This window comes from Arachis hypogaea, chromosome 14 (genome assembly GCF_003086295.3).
Source record: "Arachis hypogaea cultivar Tifrunner chromosome 14, arahy.Tifrunner.gnm2.J5K5, whole genome shotgun sequence".
Lineage (NCBI taxonomy): Eukaryota > Viridiplantae > Streptophyta > Magnoliopsida > Fabales > Fabaceae > Arachis > Arachis hypogaea.
The window spans coordinates 71,333,365-71,351,771 of NC_092049.1; the positions used below are offsets into that span (position 1 = coordinate 71,333,365).

Consider the following 18,407-nt stretch of genomic DNA (forward strand, 5'->3'; position numbering starts at 1 on the left):
CGTGATGCTCTCACCGAGCTCTTCATTTCTATCTAAACAAAGTGGTAAAAAACTCGAATCCCAAGCTCTAGTTTTCTATTCTTTGACAAATTCGAGTTGTGGCTTTGTTAGATTGAGATTTTTATGGTTTTGTTTGTTTAGGGGTGATCTGGCATTGGAATATTGTTAGATTTTGCTCCTAGCTCCGTTAGGTAAGGTAAGGTCTCACTAAACCCTTGTGTTTAGTTATTTTTGGGAACCCTTGGTTTGATGTTGGTTTATTGTATGATGTTAAATTGAAATTTGGTGTTTGTTGGAGTTGGTTTGAGGCTTTTTGATCGAGGTTGGTGGCTTCATTTTGGTGTTTGGTACATATTGAGAATCAGCCAAGGTATGGTTTCGGTTTTCTTTATGTAATATGTAATATTTCTGGACACTTAGGCTAGTTGACTCTAAGATAGGTTTGAATGATGTTGGTGCATGATTAATTATATGTGAATTTATGTTTGATGAGGAGGAGGATGATATGGAGTGTTAGAATGTGTGAATTATAGATTATGATGATAATGAGATGAGTATTGGTGTTGTTTGTAATTATGATGATTGATGAAAGATATGTTTGAATTATGTTGTTGTTGTTGGTGAATGGTGTTGATTATTGAGATTGAACTTGAATAATGAGAATTATGAGGATTTATGGTGAGATATGATGAGTGATGTTTATGATGAGTGAAATTGTGCAAGTTATTAATGATTGAGATCTTGTGTTGGAAATTGTTGATTTTTGTTGAAGTATGTTGGAAAGATTGAGTGAAATAGAGGTTGAGTTGATTGAAATGCAATGGAATGGTAAAGTGTAATGTGTGGTAGTGTTTGGTGATGAATTGGGTATGTTTTGGTTTGTTTTGGTTATGGAATTTGGAAATTTGAGAACATTGATATTTTTGTGCAAAACTTGATTTTTGGTGAACTTTGGTGGATTTTAACTTAAACATCAGACATTGAAATTGATGATTTTTATTTCAAATTAAAGATGATTTCAAGAGCTTTATAATGATATAAAGTTTGAGAAAAACAGAGTTTTATAGAGGAAGTTATGAACATTTAATGTTTGGTGTTTAAAACTGAAATTTCTGCAACTTGATATTTTTCTGCAATCTGAGGTACATGCGTACGCAGACCCCTTCATATGCGGACGTGCGTAGCTGCCACGCCTTCTCGCCTACGCGGTCCATGCATACGTACGCGTAATGGTCCAATTTTTCTTGGATGCGTACGCGGCTTATTGACATGCATACACGGACGCACTTTCTTCAACGTGTGCGTACGCACGATAGGGGGTGTGTACGTACAACCACTGCTTTACTGAAAATGTATTTTTCTCTGCTTTTAAGGGTTCCCGAGATTTCCAAACTTCGATAACTTTTCCTTGAGACTTGTGGCTAGGAATTAGACTCGAAAACTAGTAAAGATGGGATAGTTAATTTGAATTGCTGATATTCTTTGATATGAGTTTAGACCCGATGACTTAGGCTTTAGAAAGTTTGTGGATGAGATTAGTGAATGTGGTGTGGTGAGGTATTTCTTTGACGATACTTTGAGATTTGGATGATTATGTCGTCTTCGGGGAACTTGGGATTGATGACGGTGATGATGAATCTGTTGAATAATGAAAGTGTGCAGGGCACTATATCCATGGCGTGGCAGAAAGGCAACATCACCGGAGATATGTCGGGTTGGCATTTTGAACCGACAAGTGATATCACAAGCCAAGCCAAAATAGGATAGACATCATATGCATCTTTTACCTGCTTGCTTACTTTTATTACTTGAGTTATGCCTATTTGAATAATATGTCTAAATGCTAGTTGGCTTACCTGTTATACATGAATATTAATTGTGCTTTACTTGTTTGCATTAAATGTGTTTTACTGGCATTAAGGAGGATGGGGAGGAGGTGGTGATGGGATCGCACGGAGGTCAGGTTGGCGAAGGCTATGGGATATAGCGGCGTGACTAGTTTTAGTTAGAAATCTCATAAATTTAGATAACCTTGTTTATGGATTATGGTTTAATTTATTTATTTTTTGTTAAGCTTGAAAATCTGTTTTCGATGTGAAGTTCCAGGATTGCCTTTGGCGTCCCATCACCTTATATCTTAGGCTGTGTTTGTTTCTGAGAACAAGACAAGACAAGACACTGAGAACAGGACAGGACAAGACACTGATGGATAGAGACACAAAATTTTGTGTTCTTGTATTTTGTTTAGTGATAAACTATAACAAATTATGAAAATCTAATTTATTCTCAATTTTTTCATTCAAAAAATTTGAGATGAAAAATATAATAATAAAAAACATAATTATGAAAAATTAACAAGAATAATGAAAGAAAAAATGAAAAATAAGTTGTGTCTCTTGTTAGTGTCTCCGTGTCCTTCCTGATAGGATGGATACAAAATATACTATTTCAGTGTCTTTGGTCACATTGTCTCTGTCCATCTCTCCGCTATCAAACACGATTTTGTGTCTCTGTGTCCTTGTCTCAGTGTCCTGTCTTTGGAAACAAACGTAGCTTTACATATTGGGCACTGTTACCATACTGAAAACCTCCGGTTCTCATACCATAAGTTGTTCTTTTTCTGATGCAGGTCGTAACCCTCCTCGGTGAGTTGCGAGATGGTGACGGAGCGGAGGATCTTATGCACTCCTTTGTATTTTGATTACTTGTTGTAGTACTTTCTCTCTCCTTTTTATTTTAGACTTTATGGCCTTAGAGGATTGATTTGAGAGATAAGTTGTATAAGCTGTATTAAACTTCCAAAACTCTTGTATTTCAGTATGACTAGCTAGCCTAAACTCCACAGCTGTGACTAGTCCTGTTTTTGTTATATATATATATATATATATATATATATATATATATATATATATATATATATATATATATATATATTATTATTATTATTACCTTGTGTATCCTGGAGCTATCTACAAGGTTTTATATGTATTATGTCTTATTCTATTCGTAGCTATGCGTTTAGTTACCGTGTGTGAACGCTTCATGTTTCGTAATTCCGCTTTGTGAGACTTTGAGCTTTTATTCCTTCATCGGGCTTCTAGTCATATAAATTCTTGGATATATATTATATATATTATAAGATTTAGAACTATCGTGGTACTTTGTTATCCTTTGCTTTACCGCTAGAGGTAAGGTTTAGGGTAACGGGGTGTTACACCATTCATCAAGAACAAAAGGTGCAAGAGGTGCTTCATGAATAGGCTGTGTTGGCATAGGCTCGTCTGGCAGAGGGGGGTGTTCAGGTGGAGGAGGATAGTCAGGTGGAGGTTGCGTCTGCTCCTCAAGATGAGGTATCCCAGATTCGCTACGATGCAACCAGGAAAGAGCAAAGTCATAGGGTGCGTCAGAATCAAAGTAAGGTATACTAATAGGATGCTGAAAGGATCTACCACGTACAACATAGTTACAAACAGGAGGTGCCGCACAATAGATGTAATGTGTAGTAGTTTTTGATGTTGATTTTGGTTATGTTTGAATTGGTTTGGTTTTGAGTTTTGAAAAACTAGAGGACTTTGCAAATTTTGATAAAACCTTATTTTTAACCAATTTTGACTGGCCATAACTTGGCTTCGGAACCCTCAATTTTGATGGAACTTATTTTAAATGAAAGTTGGGTCCTAGAGGTATATGAAATTTGAATAAAGGATGAAAAATAATTTTTGACGAAAAAGTTATGCGTGTTTGAAGTTTGGTGTAAAAAACTAATTTCTGCAGCAAAATAGCTTTTCTGAAAAATTGAAGGCATGTGTACGTGGAACAGGCATGCATACGAGAAGAAGGGCCTCTGCCCAACACTCAAGCGCACGCGACACTGACATGCGTATGCCTGTTTCAAGTACTCGCGTACGCAAACGTAGCTCACGTATGCGACATTATTGTTTTGACTCTCATGCGTACACGAGAACGGGCATGCATACGCATGATCCCTGTTTTGCTGAAAATGTTACTTGAGTTTTTAAGTATTCTTCTGGCTTTCTAAGCCTCTATAACAATTATTTAGTCTCCCCTAACTAGTATTAAGGCTTTGGGATAAGGGAGAATACATTCAGTGGACTTAGTTGGATATTTTTCTATTACGAGATTAGAGACGGTGACTTAGGCTTGAAAAGTTTTGTGGATGGAATAACTAGAGTGAATTGGCAGAGTGTTATGTTGTTAATGAATTGAGATAAATGAAAGATTAAAGTTGTTGAAACTGATGAAATGAAAGTTAATGAGCTTGAGTTATATGAGAAGTAATCACTGAACTGGATACATATTCTGTTGTCCTATGCTTGGTAAGTCGCTATGCACCTAGCAAGGATGGTGGTTAATCCAACTTATCGAGGTTGCAGCGCCGACATAAGGGCGGTGGTTTACCCCGCTTACGTTTAGGTTTAAGGTCTGACGTAGTGTTTTCCGCTCACATCCTTTCTGCTCACAAGAGTGTGCTCAGGCACTATATCCCATAAGAGTGTGCTAGGGCACTATATCCTGGGGGTACAATATACGTGACAAAAAGGCAACATTCCAAGGGGATGTTTCGGGTTGGGAGTTGAACCGACAAGTGATATCACAACCAATAGGAGAAGCATTTATCATATGCATTCTTATGTGCTTGTTTGCTTTGTTTACTTTTATTGTGCCAACTTGAATTACATGTTTACATGCTAATTGTATTACTTGTGTTTTACTTGCTTGCATCTACCTGTGTTTTCTGCTGGGATTGAGGAGGCTCGATTGGCAGTGGCGTGAGATTGCATGGAGAATAGGTTGGCGAAGGCTGTGGGATAGCGGTGTTCTGTAGATTAGAAAATATTTAAGTTAGATAACCCTTTATTGTTTAAGATTTATTTATAAGTTTGAATTTTATATCGGTGTGAAGTTCTAGGATTGCCTTTGGCTTCCCGAAACCTTATATCTTATCTATTGGGCAACGTTACCATACTGAGAATCCCCAGTTCTCATACCATATGTTGTTGTTTTTTAGATGCAAGTCGCAACGCACCTTGATGAGTTTGTGGATGGTGACAGAGTGGAGGATGGCTCGAGTTTATATTTTGATTTTTTTTGTAGTACCTCTCACTTTTGATTACTATACTTTATTGCCTTAGAGGCTTAAACTTTGAAAGATAGGACGTGGCTATTTTTAACTCCAAAAAACTCTGTTGTATCTTGTTTATCTAGTCGACCTAAACTTCGTGGGCTGCGGCTAGTTCCTTTTGATATTTTATAACTTGTTTATCTTATATTAACTACGTTGTTTATCCTGGAGCTGTTTACAAAGTTTTACATATTATGTTTTGTGTTTCTTTCGTGCCAACGTGCTTTAGATATCGTGTGTGAACGCTTTGCACTTTGTATCTCTGTTTTATACATCCTTAGTCTTCCTTTCCTTTATCGGGCTTCTATTCTTAATATTCCTTTACTATATATTATTGTATGGAGCTTTAGAACTGTCGTGACACTTTGTCGTCCCTTGCTTTACAGCTAGAGGTAAGGCTTAGGGTGATAGGGTGTTACATTTTGTGGTATTAGAGCGGTTCGTGCTATTTAGGATATCTTCTCGATATGCATAGTATACTTGTTTGTGAATACCTTTTTGGGATAATTGAAGCACTGAGTTTGAGTTATTGAGATTGGTCACCTTAATATCAATTGTTTGGTGTGGACAGGACCCTGAATGGCAACTCGTGGACGAGGTCGGTCACGCCCAAAGAGATAATGAGGATAACCCATTGGCTGACCCCCATGCCGAGTTTATGACAGCAATGACTAACCTAGCCAATTCAATGCAAGCGAGTGTTGCTGCTACGACTCAAGCTATGGAAAGGATAGGGCAACCAGCCAGAAATGGAAATGAAACAGAGAATGGGCTGGGAATAACATAGGTGGTGTTCCAATGACGTTAGGTTCTTTCCTGAAATTGAATCCGCGGAGCTTCAAAGGAACAACAAATCCCATTGAGGCAGACAATTGGTTCTAAGCCATGGAGCATGAACTACAAACTCAGCATGTCCCGGACGACTAATTTGTGAATTTCGCAACTTATCAATTAATGGGCGAAGCTCAGCATTGGTGGCAAGGAGAGTGTTGATTGCTGCAACTACAGAATATGGACATTCCGTGGGAGCTTTTTCGAATTTTCTTCTACAAGAAGTATTTTCCTCAGTCAATGAGGGAGGCCACAGAGTTGGAACTCATGCAGATGAAGCAAGGGTTTATGTCAATGGCTGAGTATACCAACAAGTTCGAGGAACTTTGTAGGTTCTCAAGGTTATGTCACGGTGCCCCTGAGTCCTATGAAGATTGGAAGTGCATTAAGTACCAAGGAGATCTTAGAGAGAACATTATGAGTGCTATGGTTCCGTTGGAGATTCGGATATTTTTTGAACTGGTTAACAAGGCTAGAGTTGTTGAAGAATGTGCCAACAAAGTGGCTTTGGCAAAGGATACTCATTGGGTCATGACAGGATAATTATCATCGGTCCGGAATTTTCTCAATAAAAGAAACTCTTCTGCAAGTATAGTTCCAAACCGGCAAACAACACTCCGTCAAAGTTTAATGTGTTTGTCACGAGTGAAAACTAATAATAACCGAGAGTATTTAAACCTCGAGCTGTGTCTCAAAGGAATTGCAGTGGGGCATGCATATTATCGATTATGAGTATACGGGGTGGTTTGCGGATAAAGAGGCGAGAAAGTAAAACGACAATAAAGTAAAACTAACAACTAAAGAAATATAAATGCTAAAAGACACTCCTGGCAAGGATTGAGAATCAAGCTTTCTTTTTAAGTCATTGACCACGAACATGGTGATTATCTAGAGTTAATTCCATTTAGTTATCTTCAACATAGGGAGAAAGTCAAATAGGCATAGTCAGTCTTAATCCATAGGTCTTACTCATCAATGGAAACAAGAACAACTAACAACCCTCAATCACCAATCAATATCAGATATCAAAGACATCAATGCTACCTTCATTACTCAATTTCAAACCAAGAGTGTAAAAATCTACTCTAAGACTAAGAGAGACATTTCTACAAACACTTGGAAGACATAAAAATAAAGCATGGTAAAATTGCAATAACAATGAAATATAAAACTACTAAATGCAAGATAACAATAATAACAACTCAATTGAACATCAATAAAAATGAAAACATCAAATTTAAACTAATCCCCGACAACGGCGCCACAAAACTTGATGACCGAAATTCACTCCCCATATAAAATAATGAATCCGTTCTTTTGGCAAGCACACCAAAAATATCGTCAAGTAATAACCCACTAGGAGTGGGATCGAATCCACAGAGATTGGTAGATTTGAGAAATTTTAATCAATGGGTGAATTAGTCAAGCTAAACAATATAGGTTGTGATTGCAGAATTTTAAATGAGCAGAATTGTAAATAACTCAAAAGTAAAGAGAAGCAGTAAAGTGCAGAAACACAAATGACTGAATTGTAAATGGGAATGGGGAATAACAGAATGTAAAGAAAGCTATAAAGAATGTGGAAGGTAAGAATAGGGGAAATTCATTGGGGTCAGGAGATATTGTTCTCTTTGGATTAAATCCAGCTCATCTCATCTTCAATCATGCAACTCATTGACCTCTTGGCAATCATGATTGATTGAACCCCAATCCCTTGGAAATTCAATCTCTCAAATCTTGATAATCAGCCAATTCCTTGGTCTAATTTCTCATGAAGAGAGATATGCTTGGTCCCTGATTATACCACACATCCTCATAGATCTAAATAGTGGGTGGATTATATGTCACCATATCCAATCACCAAAACCCAGATCTACTCAATTGTGAAAAGGGATTTCAAGCATGGTTTCATGTTTCCTTTTCCAAGGTTCCCATGAAACCCATTTTGCATTCAACCTCTTTCCCAAGATGATTGAACCCTAGCATTAAAATGAAATTCCTTCTAGAAAATCAAAGAGAAGATGAAGAGAAGAAGAAATTTACTATCATTAATCCATCAAGTACAACAAAGCTCCCTCTCTCAATGAGAGGGAATTTAGCTACTCATAGCTTAGAGAAAAGTACAAGAGATGGAAGAGATGATGTGAAAAGTAAATCTAACTATACTTGCCAACGAACCAACTACTCAACAACCCCTTTCTCAGTACTTTTAGGGGTTATTTATACTACTCCTATAACTAGAATTAAGAAAATACAAAAGAGAAAAGAAAATTACAGCTAGAGGAAAAGAAAACTCAATAAACGTGACTTCTTCAGGCTTGGCGTGTGGCTGACGCTTGAGTGGCGTGCCCTGCCTAGCCACTAAATTTGGCTTGGTGCGCCACGTCCAGCTCCTCAAGTGGCACGCCTTTTGAACAAACTTCCCTGGCATGCCACGCCTTCGAGCCCAAGTGGGACGCCTAGGGTCTCTTTAATTCTTGGTTAGTGATGAGCGGATAATTTATACGCTTTTTGGCATTATTTTTAGTATGTTTTTAGTAGAATCTAGTTACTTTTAGGGATGTTTTAATTAGTTTTTATGTTAAATTCACATTTCTAGACTTTACTATGAGTTTGTGTGTTTTTCTGTGATTTCAGGTATTTTCTGGCTGAAATTGAGGGACTTGAGCAAAAATCAAATTCAGAGGTTGAAGAAGGATTGCTGATGTTGTTGGATTCTGACCTCCCTGCACTCAAAGTGAATTTTCTGGAGCTACAGAACTCAAAATGGCGCGCTTCCAATTGCGTTAGAAAGTAGACATCCAGGGCTTTCCAGCAATATATAATATTCCATACTTTGGCCAAGTTTATATGACGTAAAAGGGCATTGAACGCCAGTTCTACGCTGCTGTCTGGAGTTAAACGCCAGAAACACGTCACAAGCCAGAGTTGAACGCCAGAAATACGTTATAAACTGGCGTTCAACTCCAAGATTGACCTCTACACGTGTAACATTCAAGCTCAGCCCAAGCACACACCAAGTGGGCCCCGGAAGTGGATTTATGCATCAATTACTTACTTCTGTAAACCCTAGTAACTAGTTTAGTATAAATAGGAATTTTTACTATTGTATTAGACATCTTATGATCATATTTTGATCTATAGACCTCCATGGGAGGCTGGCCACTCGGCTATGCTTACCCTGTATTCACTTCTGTATTTTTCAACGGTAGAGTTTCTGCACTCCATAGATTAAGGTGTGGAGCTCTGCTGTTCCTCAAAGATTAATGCAAAGTACTACTATTTTTCTATTCAATTCAACTTATTCCGCTTCTAAGATATTCATTCGCACTTCAACCTGAATGTGATGAACGTGACAATCATCATCATTCCCCCACGAACGCGTGTCTGGCAACCACTTCCGTTCCACCTTAGATTGAATGAGTATCTCTTGGATCTCTTAATCAGAATCTTCGTGGTATAAGCTAGATTGATGGCGGCATTCATGAGAGTCTGGAAAGTCTAAACCTTGTCTGTGGTATTCTGAGTAGGACTCTGGGATTGAATGACTGTGACGAACTTCAAACTCGCGAGTGCTGGGCGTAGTGACAGACACAAAAGGAGGGTGAATCCTATTCTAGTATGATCGAGAACCTCAGATGATTAGCCGTGCTGTGACAGAGCATTTGGACCATTTTCACAAGAGGATGGGATGCAGCCATTGACAAGGGTGATGCCTCCAAACGATTAGCCATGCAGTGACAGCGCATCGGACCATTTTCCAGAGAGGATAAAAAGTAGCCATTGACAACGGTGATGTCCTTACATAAAGCCAGCCATGGAAAGGAGTAAGACTGATTGGATGAAGACAGCAGGAAAGCAGAGGGTCAGAGGAACGAAAGAATCTCTATACACTTATCTGAAATTCTCACCAATGACATACATAAGTGTTTCTATCCTTATTTTCTATCTATTTATTATTTATGTTCGAAAACTCCATAACTATTTTATATCTGCCTGACTGAGATTTATAAGGTGACCATAGCTTGCTTCATACCAACAATCTCCGTGGGATCGACCCTTACTCACGTAAGGTTTTATTACTTGGACGACCCAGTGCACTTGCTGGTTAGTTGTATCGAAGTTGTGAATGAAAAACAATTTATTAAGACGTGCGTACAGAGTTTTTGGCGCCGTTACCATGAGATCACAATTTCGTGCACCAAGTTTTTGGCGCCGTTGCCGGGGATTGTTCGAGTTTGGACAACTGACGATTCATCTTGTTGCTCAGATTAGGTAATTTTCTTTTTGTTTTATTTTCAAAAAATTTTTCAAAAATCTTTCAAAAATTTCTCATCTGTTTTCGAAAAAAAATTTTAAAATAAATGTTTTCAAAAATATATTTTTCTTCAGAATTTTTAAGAATGAATTCTAGAGTTTCATGAAGCATGTTGAAGCCTGGCTGGCTGTAAAGCCATGTCTAATTCTTTTGGATAGGGGTTTCCAACCATCAGCATAGAGGCAAGTTAATTGGTATGTCAGCTGTGGCATGTCTGAGTTACATACTAAAGCTTGGCTGGCTATTAAGCCATGCCTAACCCTCAGATTGGAGCTTTAGACTAAGAGTACAAGATTCCTGGAATTCATATTAAAAATTTTGGAATCCTTATTTTTCTTTTACACATTAATTTTCGAAAAATCCAAAAAAAATTAGAAAATCATAAAAATCAAAAATATTTTGTGTTTCTTGTTTGAGTCTTGAGTCAGATTTTAAGTTTGGTGTCAATTGCATGCTCATCTTGCATTTTTCGAAAAAATTCATGCATTCATGGTGTTCTTCATGATCTTCAAGTTGTTCTTGGTAAATCTTCTTGTTCGATCTTTGCATTTTCATGTTTTGTGTCTTTTCTTGTTTTTCATGTGCATTTTTGCATCCATAGAGTCTAAGCATCAAAGATTTCTAAGTTTGGTGTCTTGCATATTTTCTTTGCATCAAAATTTTTTTTTAAAAATATGTTCTTGATGTTCATCACGATCTTCAAAGTGTTCTTGGTGTTCATCTTGACATTCATAGCATTCTTGCATGCATTCATTGTTTTGATCCATAACTTTCATGCATTGAGTCTTTTTCATGTTTTTCTCTCTCATCATTAAAAATTCAAAAATCAAAAAAATATCTTTCCCTTTTTCTCTCATAAATTTCGAAAATTTGGATTGACTTTTTCAAAAAATTTTAAAATTCAATTGTTTCTTATGAGTCAAATCAAATTTTCAATTTAAAAACCTTATCTTTTTCAAAAATCAAATCTTTTTCATTTTTCTTAGTTATTTTCGAAAATTTTAAAAATATTTTTCAAAAATATTTTTCTTATCTTTATCACATAATTTTCGAAAATAACATCATCAATTAATCTTTTGATTCAAAAATTTCAAGTTTGTTACTTACTTGTTAAGAAAGATTCAAACTTTAAGTTCTAGAATCATATCTTGTGATTTCTTGTGAATCAAGTCATTAATTGTGAGATTTTGAAAATCAAATCTTTTTCAAAACTAATTTCAATCATATCTTTTCAAAAATATCTTTTTATCTTATCTTTTTCAAAATCATATCTTTTTCAAAAATTTGATTTTAAAATATCTTTTCTAACTTCCTATCTTCTCAAAATTGATTTTTAAATTTGTTTCAACTAACTAACCAACTTTTTGTTTGTTTCTTATCTTTTTCAAAACTACCTAACTAACTCTCTCTCTCTAATTTTCGAAAATATCTCCCTCTTTTTCAAAAATTCTTTTTAATTAACTAATTATTTTAATTTTTCATTCTAAATTTCGAAAATTACTAACCTTTTTCAAAAACAATTTTCGAAAATCACTAACTCTTTTTCAAAAATAATTTTCGAAAATTCTCTCTCTCTCATCTCCTTCTATTTATTTATTTATTCACTAACATCTCTTCCTCACTCACCAAAAATATGAACCCTCTCTCTCTCTCTCTCTGAGTTCAGATTTTCTCTTCTTCTTTTCTTCTACTCACATAAGGGAACCTCTATACTTGGACAAAAAGGATCTCTATTATTATTATTTTTCTGTTCCCTCTTTTTCATATGAGCAGGAGCAAGGACAAGAACATTCTTGTTGAAGCAGATCCAGAACCTGAAAGAACTCTGAAGAGGAAACTAAAAGAAGCTAAATTACAACAAGCCAGCAAGCACCTTTCAGAAATTTTCGAACAAGAAGAGGACAATGCAACCGAAAATAATAATAATGCAAGGAGGATGCTGGGTGACTTTACTGCACCTAATTCCAATTTACATGGAAGAAGAATCTCCATCCCTACCATTGGGGCAAACAATTTTGAGCTGAAACCTCAGCTAGTTTCTCTGATGCAGCAAAACTGCAAGTTTCATGGACTTCCATCTGAAGATCCCTTTCAGTTCTTAACTGAATTCTTGCAGATCTGTGATACTGTTAAGACTAATGGAGTAGATCCTGAAGTCTACAGGCTCATGCTTTTCCCCTTTGCTGTAAGAGACAGAGCTAGAGTGTGGTTGGACTCTCAACCCAAAGATAGCCTGAACTCTTGGGATAAGCTGGTCACTGCTTTCTTAGCCAAGTTCTTTCCTCCTCAAAAGCTGAGCAAGCTTAGAGTGGATGTTCAAACCTTCAGACAGAAAGAAGGTGAATCCCTCTATGAAGCTTGGGAGAGATACAAGTAACTGACCAAAAAGTGTCCTTCTGACATGCTTTCAGAATGGACCATCCTGGATATATTCTATGATGGTCTGTCTGAATTAGCTAAGATGTCATTGGATACTTCTGTAGGTGGATCCATTCACCTAAAGAAAACGCCTGCAGAAGCTCAAGAACTCATTGACATGGTTGCTAATAACCAGTTCATGTACACTTCTGAGAGGAATCCTGTGAGTAATGGGACGCCTATGAAGAAGGGAGTTCTTGAAATTGATACTCTGAATGCCATATTAGCTCAGAATAAAATATTGACTCAGCAAGTCAATATGATTTCTCAGAGTCTGAATGGAATGCAAGCTGCATCCAACAGTACTCAAGAGGCATCTTCTGAAGAAGAAGCTTATGATCCTGAAAACCCTGCAATAGCAGAGGTGAATTACATGGGTGAACCTTATGGAAACACCTATAACCCCTCATGGAGAAATCACCCAAATCTCTCATGGAAGGATCAACAAAGGCCTCAACAAGGCTTTAATAATGGTGGAAGAAATAGGTTTAACAATAGTAAACCTTTTCCATCATCCACTCAGCAACAGACAGATAACTCTGAACAAAATACATCTAATTTAGCAAACTTAGTCTCTGATCTATCTAAGGCCACTGTAAGTTTCATGAATGAAACAAGGTCCTCCATTAGAAATTTGGAGGCACAAGTGGACCAGCTGAGTAAAAGAGTCACTGAAATCCCTCCTAGTACTCTCCCAAGCAATACAGAAGAAAATCCAAAAGGAGAGTGCAAGGCCATTGAAATGACCATCATGGCCGAAACCACAAAAGAGGAGGAGGACGTGAATCCCAAGGAGGAAGACCTCCTGGGACGTCCAGTCATCAATAAGGAGTTTCCCTCTGAGGAACCAAAGGAATCTGAGGCTCATCTAGAGACCATAAAGATTCCATCAAACCTCCTTATGCCATTCATGAGCTCAGATGAGTATTCCTCTTCTGAAGAGAATGAGGATGTTACTGAGGAGCAAGTTACCAAGTACCTTGGTGCAATCATGAAGCTGAATGCCAAATTATTTGGTATTGAGACTTGGGGAGATGAACCTCCCCTGTTCACCAATGAACTGAGTGATCTGGATCAACTGACATTGCCTCAGAAGAAACAGGATCCTGAAAAGTTCGTAATACCTTGTACCATAGGCAACATGATCTTTGAAAAGGCTCTGTGTGACCTTGGTTCAGGGATAAACCTCATGCCCCTCTCTGTAATAGAGAAACTGGGAATCTTTGGGGTGCAAGCTACTAAAATCTCATTAGGGATGGCAGACAATTCAAGAAAACAGGCTTATGGACAAGTAGAAGACGTGTTAGTAAAGGTTGAAGGCCTTTACATCCCTGCTGATTTCATAGTCTTAGATACTGGGAAGGATGAGGATGAATCCATCATCCTTGGAAGGCCCTTCCTAGCCACAGCAAGAGCTGTGATTGTTGTTGACAGAGGTGAACTAGTCCTTCAATTGAATGAGGACTCCCTTGTGTTTAACACTCGAGGTCATCCTTCTGTAAACATGGAGAGGAAGCATAAAAAGCTTCTCTCAAAACAGAGTCAACCAGAGCCCCTACAGTCAAGCTCTAAGTTTGGTGTTGGGAGGCCACAACCAAACTCTAAGTTTGGTTTTGAACTCCCATATCCAAACTCTAAGTTTGGTGTTGGGAAGTCTCAACAATGCTCTGAACATCTGTGAGGCTCCATGAGATCCCACTGTCAAGCTATTGACATTAAAGAAGCGCTTGTTGGGAGGCAACCCAATTTTTATTTATCTAATTTTATTTTTCCTGTTCTTTCATGTTTTATCAGGTTCATGATCATGTGGAGTCACAAAATAAATATAAAAATTGAAAATGGAATCAAAAACAGTAGAAGAAAAATCACACCCTGGAGGAGGATCTCACTGGCGTTTAAACGCCAGTAAGAAGCATCTGGCTGGCGTTCAACGCCAGAACAGAGCATGGTTCTGGCGCTGAACGCCCAAAATGGGCAGCATCTGGGCATTTGAACGCCAGAATTGCACCCTGGAGAAGAGCTGGCGCTGAACGCCCAGAACAAGCATGGTTCTGGCGTTCAACGCCAGAAATGGGCAACAAATGGGCGTTCAACGCCCAGAGCAAGCACCTATCTGGCGTTGAACGCCCAGAGTTGTGTGCAAGGGCATTTTGCATGCCTAATTTGGTGCAAGGTTGTAAATCCTTGAACACCTTAGGATCTGTGGACCCCACAGGATTATCTCAGGATCTGTGGACCCTACAGGATCCCTACCTACCTCCACTCACTTCTTCTCACCCCTCTTTCACACAATCCCATAAATACTCTTCCCCAAAATTTTCCCACCTACCACCACTCATTCTCTTCCCTCTCCATTCATGTTCATCCCTTCTGTTTTCCATTTACCACTCACATCACTTTCCCACCTACCTACCTACCTTCAAAATTCAACATCTCTTCCCCACCCAATCCCACCCATATGGCCGAATACACACATCCCTCCATCTCCTCCATATCTTCTTCCTCTTCTTCTTCTATTCTTTCTTCTTTTGCTCGAGGGCGAGCAACATTCTAAGTTTGGTGTGGTAAAAGCATAGCTTTTTTGTTTTTCCATAACCATTAATGGCACCTAAGGCCAGAGAAACCTCAAGAAAGAGGAAAGGGAAGATAATTGCTTCCACCTCTGAGCCATGGAAGATGGAAAGATTCATCTCACAAGCCCATCACTAAGAAAAGGATGGAGCAAACAAGAGAGCACATTCATAGATCTCAACAGGCACATGAGGAAGCTCATCATCAAGAAATCCCTGAGATACCTCAAGGAATGCACATTCCTCCACAGAATTTTTGGGAGCAAATCAACACCTCCCTAGGAGAAGTAATTTCCAACATGGGACAATTAAGGGTGGAACATCAAGAGCACTCCATCATCCTTCATGAAATTAGAGAAGATCAAAAAGTAATGAGGGAGGAGCAACAAAGACAAGGAAGAGACATAGAAGAGCTCAAGGACATCATTGGTTCCTCAAGAAGGAAACGCCACCATCACTAAGGTGGACTCATTCCTTGTTCTTACACTCTCTGTTTTTCGTTTTCTATGTTAAGTGCTTATCTAAGTTTGTGTCTTATTACATGATCATTAGTAGTTAGTAACTTTGTCTTAAAGTTATGAATGTCCTATGAATCCATCACCTCTCTTAAATGAAAAATATTTTAATTCAAAAGAACAAGAAGTACATGAGTTTCAAATTTATCCTTGAACTTAGTTTAATTATGTTGATGTGGTGACAATACTTTTTGTTTTCTGAATGAATGCTTGAACAATGCATATGTCTTTTGAAGTTGTTGTTTAAGAATGTAAATATGTTGGCTCTTGAAAGAATGATGACAAGGAGACATGTTATTTGATAATCTGAAAAATCATAAAAATGATTCTTGAAGCAAGAAAAAGCAGCAAAGAACAAAGCTTGCAGAAAAAAAAATAGCAAAAAAAAAAAGAAGAGAAAAAGCAAGCAGAAAAAGCCAAAAGCTCTTAAAACCAAGAGGCAAGAGCAAAAAGCCAGTAACCCTTAAAACCAAAAGGCAAGGGTAATAAAAAGGATCCCAAGGCTTTGAGCATCAGTGGATAGGAGGGCCTAAAGGAATAAAATCCTGGCCTAAGCGGCTAAACCAAGTTGTCCCTAACCATGTGCTTGTGGCGTGAAGGTGTCAAGTGAAAACTTGAGACTGAGCGGTTAAAGTCAAGGTCCAAAGCAAAAGAAGAGTGTGCTTAAGAACCCTGGACACCTCTAATTGGGGACTTTAGCAAAGCTGAGTCACAATCTGAAAAGGTTCACCCAGTTATGTGTCTGTGGCATTTATGTATCCGGTGGTAATACAAGTCTCGCTCATTTAATTGGAGCTATGTTTCATTGATAGTTTGGAATTTATAGTATATTCTCTTCTTTTTATCCTATTTGATTTTCAGTTTCTTGGGGACAAGCAACAATTTAAGTTTGGTGTTGTGATGAGCGGATAATTTATACGCTTTTTGGCATTGTTTTTAGTATGTTTTTAGTAGAATCTAGTTACTTTTAGGGATGTTTTCATTAGTTTTTATGTTAAATTCACATTTCTGGACTTTACTATGAGTTTGTGTGTTTTTCTGTGATTTCAGGTATTTTCTGGCTGAAATTGAGGGACTTGAGCAAAAATCAAATTCAGAGGTTGAAGAAGGATTGCTGATGCTGTTGGATTCTGACCTCCCTGCACTTAAAGTGGATTTTCTGGAGCTACAGAACTCAGAAAGGCACGCTTCCAATTGCGTTGGAAAGTAGACATCCAGGGATTTCCAGAAATATATAATAGTCTATACTTTGGCCGAGTTTAGATGACGTAAAAGGGCGTTGAATGCCAGTTCTACGCTGCTGTCTAGAGTTAAACGCCAGAAACACGTCACAAGCCAGAGTTGAACGCCAGAAATACGTTATAAACTGGCGTTCAACTCCAAGATTGACCTCTACATGTGTAACATTCAAGCTCAGCCCAAGCACACACCAAGTGGGCCCCGGAAGTGGATTTATGCATCAATTACTTACTTCTGTAAACCCTAGTAACTAGTTTAGTATAAATAGGACTTTTTACTATTGTATTAGACATCTTATGATCATATTTTGATCTATAGACCTCCATGGGAGGCTGGCCACTCGGCCATGCTTACCCTGTATTCACTTATGTATTTTTCAACGGTAGAGTTTCTGCACTCCATAGATTAAGGTGTGGAGCTCTGCTATTCCTCAAAGATTAATGCAAAGTACTACTGTTTTTCTATTCAATTCAACTTATTCCGCTTCTAAGATATTCATTTGCGCTTCAACCTGAATGTGATGAACGTGACAATCATCATCATTCCCCCACGAATGCGTGCCTGACAACCACTTCCGTTCCACCTTAGATTGAATGAGTATCTCTTGGATCTCTTAATCAGAATCTTCGTGGTATAAGCTAGATTGATGGCGGCATTCATGAGAGTCCGGAAAGTCTAAACCTTGTCTGTGGTATTCTGAGTAGGACTCTGGGATTGAATGACTGTGACGAACTTCAAACTCGCGAGTGCTGGGCGTAGTGACAGACGCAAAAGGAGGGTGAATCCTATTCCAGTATGATCGAGAACCTCAGATGATTAGCCGTGCTGTGACAGAGCATTTGGACCATTTTCACAAGAGGGTGGGATGCAGCCATTGACAAGGGTGATGCCTCCAGACGATTAGCCATGCAGTGACAGCGCATCGGACCATTTTCCAGAGAGGATAAAAAGTAGCCATTGACAACAGTGATGTCCTTACATAAAGCCAGCCATGGAAAGGAGTAAGACTGATTGGATGAAGACAGCAGGAAAGCAGAGGGTCAGAGGAACGAAAGCATCTCTATACACTTATCTGAAATTCTCACCAATGATATACATAAGTGTTTCTATCCTTATTTTCTATCTATTTATTATTTATGTTCGAAAACTCCATAACTATTTTATATCCGCCTGACTGAGATTTATAAGGTGACCATAGCTTGCTTCATACCAACAATCTCCGTGGGATCAACCCTTACTCACGTAAGGTTTTATTACTTGGACGACCCAATGCACTTGCTGGTTAGTTGTATCGAAGTTGTGAATGAAAAACAATTTATTAAGACGTGCGTACAGAGTTTTTGGCGCCGTTACCATGAGATCACAATTCCGTG

At 38.1% G+C, this 18,407-nt stretch overlaps 1 non-coding gene across 1 annotated transcript; it reads right to left on the reverse strand.

Annotated features, from left to right (window-relative positions):
- Nucleotides 1-12,591: 12,591 nt before the first annotated feature.
- Nucleotides 12,592-12,699, reverse strand: LOC112745156 (small nucleolar RNA R71). The gene has a single exon (XR_003173098.1). It is a non-coding gene; the product is annotated as a small nucleolar RNA R71 (small nucleolar RNA).
- Nucleotides 12,700-18,407: the final 5,708 nt, after the last annotated feature.